The sequence below is a fragment of the Triticum dicoccoides genome, chromosome 6B, assembly GCF_002162155.2.
Source record: "Triticum dicoccoides isolate Atlit2015 ecotype Zavitan chromosome 6B, WEW_v2.0, whole genome shotgun sequence".
Classification (NCBI taxonomy): Eukaryota; Viridiplantae; Streptophyta; class Magnoliopsida; order Poales; family Poaceae; genus Triticum; species Triticum dicoccoides.
The window spans coordinates 100,278,932-100,286,030 of NC_041391.1; positions in this window are offsets into that span (position 1 = coordinate 100,278,932).

Below are 7,099 nucleotides of genomic sequence, written 5' to 3' on the forward strand. Positions count from 1 at the left end.
AGAAGTTAGCTTCAGTCACCAAGCTCGAACAAGACAATACCAATCTGAAAACTGCTCTTGGGATTGCCAACAAGGAGGTCAGTCGACTGAGAACTGACAAAGCTGCCTTGACCGACCAAGTCAGCAAATTGACTGAGAAGAAAACTGAACTGGAGGCTTTCCTGAGTGGCCTTGCCAAGAAGCTGTTTCTTATGCTTAAAGGTAAACCTCCATGTTTGGCAAATATTTCCAATTGTGGTTTTTTCCATTCGACTATCCCCTTGACTTAGTGATCACCCTTGCAGAATTTTGCCAAAACTTTGAAGAGGAAACCAGCCGACTGGAGCCAAACCTTGACCCTGTCAATTCTCCGGTAAACGACGAAGTCGCCATGGATGTTTTTCGACTGGAGTCTCGTGTTGCAGCTGTCGTGGACTATCTCGCAAGGCTGAAGGCCGCCACATCTCGCATCGACTCGACGCTCTGGTCTGAGGAGACACTTCAGAATGACCTTGAGTCGCTGATGGCCCGCTTGAACACGATCCCTGGTCGAGTGCAGGAGTGGAAGAAGTCCTCGGCCCGGTGTGGTGCAGATGTCGCTCTGTGTCTGGCCCGAGTCCACTGCAAAGATGCACGAGAGGAGAAGCTGGCGGCCCTTCGGGTGGCCAATACCAAGAAGCACGACTTCAGGTCCTTTATGGAGACTTTCCTTGCAGCTGCCACTCGGATCGCCGACGGAATTGACCTTGATGAATTTGTTGCACCTTCCAGCCCTCCACAGGAGGGGTAAAAAACTTCTTCTGGCTCGACTCTTTAAATTTGCCTCGGTATGCCGAGTGGAATTGTAACCGACAAACTTTAACAGGCTTGACGCCTGAGCACTTTCGATTCCTTTAGATATCGATTCAAACTTGAATTTGGCGCTTGAATATGATTGCCTTCGGCTCAAAATGTCTTTTGCAGGTTCAAAGCAAGGCGCCTTTTCTGCAATCGACCTATTCTTTGGTCCACTTAGGCGAGCACTGGGCTGCAGCTAAGCCTCCGAGTGAGAGGGTTGCTCTTCACTCGGTAGGATTTTGGAACTTAGGCGAGTACGAGGCTGCAGCTAAGCCCCCGAGTGAGAGGGTTGCTCTTCACTCGGTAGGATTTTTTGTAACTTAGGCGAGCGCAGGGCTGCAGCTAAGCCTCCGAGTGTGAGGGTTGCTCTTCACTCGGTAGGATTTTCACAACTTAGGCGAGTGCTTGGACTGCAGCTAAGCCCCCGAGTGAGAGGGTTGCTCTTCACTCGGTAGGATTTTTATAACTTAGGCGAGCACGAGGCCGCAGCTAAGCCTCCGAGTGGAAGGCTGGCTTACCACTCGGTAGGATTTTCACAACTTAGGCGAGTGCTTGGACTGCAGCTAAGCCCCCGAGTGGAAGGCTGGCTTACCACTCGGTAGGATTTTGATAAACTTAGGCGAGTCCTTGGACTGCAGCTAAGCCTCCGAGTGAGAGGATCGCTCTTCACTCGGTAGGATTTTTATAACTTAGGCGAGCACGAGGCCGCTGCTAAGCCTCCGAGTGGAAGGCTGGCTTACCACTCGGTAGGATTTTCACAACTTAGGCGAGTGCTTGGACTGCAGCTAAGCCCCCGAGTGGAAGGCTGGCTTACCACTCGGTAGGATTTTGATAAACTTAGGCGAAACGGATTCGCAGCTAAGCCTCCGAGTGAGAGTCTGGCTCACCACTCGGTAGGATTTTTACAAACTTAGGCGAAACGGATTCGCGGCTAAGTCACCCACTGAGGGGGAGTTTTTATGTGGACAAAAATAAAAAGTGATGACACTATTATTTCTAAACCCATGAACTACAGAAGTACTTTATTGCAACTCATCCGAGTGATAAAACTTAAGTGTAAAATGGGCGGAGTAGCTCCGCGTTCCAAGCTCGGGGCTCGTCGATATTATGCTCGACGTTGTAAAGACGGTACGCCCCGTTGTGGAGAACCTTGGTGACGATGAAGGGGCCTTCCCAAGAAGGAGCAAGCTTGTGTGGTTTGTGCTGATCCACTCGGAGAACCAAATCCCCTTCCTGGAAGGCTCGACCTCTCACATTTCGGGCGTGGAAACGGCGCAGATCTTGTTGGTAGATGGTCGACCGGATCAGAGCCATCTCTCTTTCTTCCTCTAAAAGGTCGACTGCGTCCTGCCGCGCTTGTTCAGCTTCTGCTTCGTTGTAGATTTCGACTCGAGGAGCATTATGCAGAAGATCACTCGGCAAGACTGCTTCAGCTCCATAGACCAAGAAGAATGGAGTTCTTCCGGTCGACCGATTAGGCATGGTCCGCAGTCCCCAGAGTACAGATGGAAGTTCATCGACCCAAGCTCCAGCCGCGTGTTTGAGATCACGCATCAGTCGAGGCTTCAGTCCCTTGAGAATCAGTCCATTAGCTCGCTCTGCCTGTCCATTCGACTGCGGATGGGCGACTGATGCGTAGTCGACCCGTGTGCCCTGGGAGTTGCAGAAGGTTCTGAATTCCTCTGAGTCAAAGTTCGACCCATTATCCGTAATGATGTTGTGCGGGACTCCATATCTGAATATTAGTTCCCTGATGAAGCTAACAGCAGTACCGGTGTCAAGGCTCTTGATTGGTTTAGCCTCGATCCACTTGGTGAATTTGTCGACTGCCACCAGTACATGCGTGAAGCCACTTCGTCCTGTTCTCAAAGGGCTGACCATGTCCAACCCCCAAACTGCAAAAGGCGAGACGAGTGGGATGGTCTTGAAAGCTGACGCAGGCTTGTGCGACATATTCGAGTAGAACTGACATCCCTCGCACTTATCCACTATCTCTTTTGCCATCTCATTCGCCTTGGGCCAGTAAAATCCGGCTCGGTATGCTTTGGCCACGATGGTCCGAGAGGACGCATGATGACCACAGGTCCCCGAGTGAATATCATTGAGGATGAGTCGACCTTCTTCTGGTGTTATGCACTTCTGACCGACTCCAGTCGCGCTTTCTCTGTATAATTTTCCTTTGATTACGGTAAAGGCCTTAGATCGACGGACGATCTGTCGAGCCTCTTCCTCATCCTCCGGAAGCTCTTTCCTCAAGATATATGCGACATATGGAATCGTCCAGTCGGGAATGACCACCAAAACCTCCATGATCAAGTCGACCACCGCTGGGACTTCAACTTCAGTCGGATCTGTGGCGCTCTTGGGTTGCGGAGTTTCTTCGGTGAAAGGGTCTTCTTTGACTGACGGAGTGTGTATATGCTCCAAGAACACACCACTCGGAATGGCTTCTCTCTTGGAACCTATCTTTGCTAGATCATCAGCTGCTTGATTTTTCAGTCGGGGTATATGATGGAGCTCCAACCCCTCGAACTTCTTCTCCAGCTTCCTCACTGCACTGCAGTATCCAGTCATGGCTGGGCTTATCACGTCCCACTCTTTCATCACCTGATTGACCACTAAATCCGAGTCGCCATAGACCATTAGGCGACGGACGCCGAGTGAAATGGCCATGCGCAACCCATATAGGAGGGCCTCATATTCTGCCTCATTGTTGGAGGAATCAAAGTGAATCTGGAGCACATATCTGAGCTTATCTCCTCTGGGGGAAACCAGGACCACCCCAGCACCGGAACCATTCAACATCTTAGAGCCATCAAAGAACATGGTCCAATGCTCCGAGTGAACTTCAGTCGGCTGCTGTTGTTCAATCCACTCGGCGAGGAAATCTGCTATCGCCTGGGACTTGATGGCTTTCTTTGCCTCAAACTTGATATCAAGGGGAAGAAGTTCAATCGCCCATTTGGCCACTCGACCAGTTGCATCTCTGTTGTGCAAAATCTCTGATAGTGGAGCGTCGCTGACGACTGTGATGGAATGGTCAGAGAAATAATGAGCAACCTTCTTTGTGGTCATGTATATTCCATACACAAGTTTCTGATAATGAGGATATCTCTGCTTGGATGGAGTCAAGACTTCAGACAAATAATACACTGGGCGCTGAACTTTGAGAGCTTTTCCTTCTTCTTCCCGCTCGACCGTTAGCACAGTACTGACGACTTGTCCTGTGGCTGCGATGTAGAGCAACAGAGGCTCTTTGCTGATTGGAGCAGCAAGCACCGGCTGGGTGGAGAGCAGAGCTTTTAGCTCGGCAAACGCTGCATCAGCTTCTGGAGTCCACTCGAACTTGTCAGCCTTCTTCATCAGTCGGTAAAGAGGCAGTGCCTTTTCACCGAGTCGTGAGATGAATCGACTTAATGCGGCCAAGCATCCAGTAAGCTTCTGGACATCGTGCACTCGCACAGGGCGTTTCATTCGGAGAATAGTGCCAATCTTCTCTGGGTTAGCATCGATTCCCCGTTCGGAAACGAGAAAACCGAGTAACTTCCCACCAGGAACTCCAAATGTGCACTTTGATGGATTGAGCTTGATATCATACCTTCTGAGGTTGGCAAATGTTTCGGCGAGGTCAGCGAGCAGGTCGGAACCTTTTCGTGACTTGACAACAATATCATCCATATAAGCTTCCACATTCCGACTGATTTGGGTGAGTAGACACTTCTGAATCATTCGCATAAATGTGGCTCCGGCATTCTTTAGGCCGAATGGCATGGTGATATAGCAGAAGCACCCGAATGGAGTGATGAAAGCTGTTTTTACCTCGTCGGGCCCGTACAGACGGATCTGGTGGTACCCGGAGTAAGCATCTAAAAAAGACAACCTCTCGCATCCCGCGGTCGAGTCAACAATTTGATCTATGCGAGGGAGAGGAAAGTGATCTTTCGGGCAGGCCCGGTTGATGTGCTTGAAATCAATGCACATTCGGAGCGACTTGTCCTTCTTAGGAACCATGACAACATTAGCGAGCCACTCGGAGTGGAATATCTCTCGGATAAATCCTGCCGCCAACAGTCGAGCCACTTCTTCACCGATGGCCTTTCTCTTCTGGACGGCGGACCGCCGAAGATGCTCTTTGACTGGTTTTGCAGATGAGTCGACTCTTAGGCGATGCTCAGCCAGTCCCCTGGGAACACCTGGCATGTCAGCGGGCTTCCATGCAAAAATGTCCCAGTTCTCACGGAGGAACTGGATGAGCGCTTCTTCCTATTTTGGGTCGAGTGTTGTGGAGATGCGGGTCGGAGCTGCTTCGGGGTCGGTCGGGTGAATGTGAACAGGCTTCGTCTCACCGGACGACTGGAATGCAGACTCTGTGGCGGGCTTCTTGGATCGCAGTAAGTCACTCGGATCTGCGTTTTGCTTGTATTCTTCGAACTCGACCGCTGTCACTTGGGAATCGGCAATCTTGGAGCCCTTCTGAAAGCACTCCTCCGCCTTTTTCCTATCACCGGTGACAGTGATCACACCTTTGGGACCGGGCATCTTCAATTTGAGGTACACGTAACATGGTCGAGCCATGAACCGTGCGTAGGCTGGTCTCCCCAAAATGGCATGATATGCACTTTGAAAATCCACGACCTCAAACGTCAACTTTTCTTTGCGAAAATGCTTTGAATCGCCAAACACTACGTCCAAAGCTATCTGGCCGAGTGACTCGGCCTTCTTCCCTGGTATAACTCCATGGAAGCTCATGTTACTAGTACTCAGTCGGGACATCGGAATGCCCATACCTTTCAATGTGTCTGCATATAACAGATTCAGCCCACTTCCACCATCCATCAGCACCTTTGTCAATCGAGTGCCTTCGACAACTGGATCGACCACCAAAGCTTGCCTCCCAGGGGTGGCAATATGAGTCGGGTGATCAGATTGGTCGAATGTGATGGGTGTTTGGGACCACTTCAGATAATTTGTCTTTGCTGGGGCAACCATGTTCACCTCTCGGTTAATCACTTTCAGTCGACTTCTGCTTTCCACATCCGCAAAGATCATCAGAGTGGAGTTGATATGCGGATATCCTCCCTCACTGTCCTCTTTGTCTTCGGCCTTGTCTGACTCCTTCTCCTTGTCCTTAGACTGTTTTCCCTGAAACTGCTGGATCAGGAGTCGACATTGGCGAGTGGTGTGCTTTGGGTAAATGATATTCCCCTCTTCATCTTTCTTTGTGTGAATGTGACACGGCATATCCATCACGTCGTTCCCTTCTTTATCCTTTACCTTCTTGGGGTTCCAGGATCCTTTTGGTTTCCCCTTAAACTTTCCTTGAGTCACGGCCAGAGCCTCTCCAGGAGCTGCCGGTTCAGCCTTCCGCTTCTGTTTCCGACTGGTGTTTCCTTTTTCTGACTGACTCGGCTTGTGCTTGCCGCTTCGGAGTCGGTCTTCTTCTTCGCCGTTGGCGTACTTGGTAGCAATCTCCATCATCCGACTCAAGGTCATGTCACCGGTTCGACCAAATTTCAAACTCAGTTCTCTGTTCTTGACACCATCTTTGAAGGCGCATACTGCCTGATGGTCAGAGACATTTTCCACAGTGTGGTGCAAAGTGATCCACCTCTGAATATACTCTCTGAGAGTCTCATTGGTTTTCTGCACGCAGACTTGCAACTCTGTCAATCTCGCTGGTCGCTTGCAAGTCCCTTCGAACGTTCTGACGAACACTCGGGACAGATCTTCCCAAGTGTAAATGCTGCTAGGAGGTAATTGAGTCAACCATGCCCTGGCAGAACCTTCCAACATGAGGGGCAAATGCTTCATGGCCACCTCGTCGTTCCCACCACCGATCTGAACTGCCACTCGGTAGTCTTCAAGCCAAGTTTCAGGCTTAGACTCACCAGTGAACTTGCTGACTCCTGTTGCCAACCTGAAATTGGGGGGGATAACAGCGGCTCTGATAGCTCTGCTGAAACATTCAGGACCAGAAACATGTACTCGACTGCTCGTGGGTACATCTCTGTCGAGTGCGCCTCGATGGGCTCTGTTCCGGTCAACCAGCCCTTGCACGATAATGGATCGCGCGTCGAAGCCTGGCTCTCTGGGGTCAACTGGAACCCTACGCCCTGTACTGTACTGACGCCTATCATCTGGCTGCCGAGGAGCGTAAGACCCACCCCTCGGAGGGGAATAGGGCACTCGACGCCTATCATCTCGGTCGAGTCTGTCGCCATATTGATCTCGCCGATTCTCACGCCCTTCGCGCCGCGGAGGCGATCTGGGGCTGTGAGCCGAC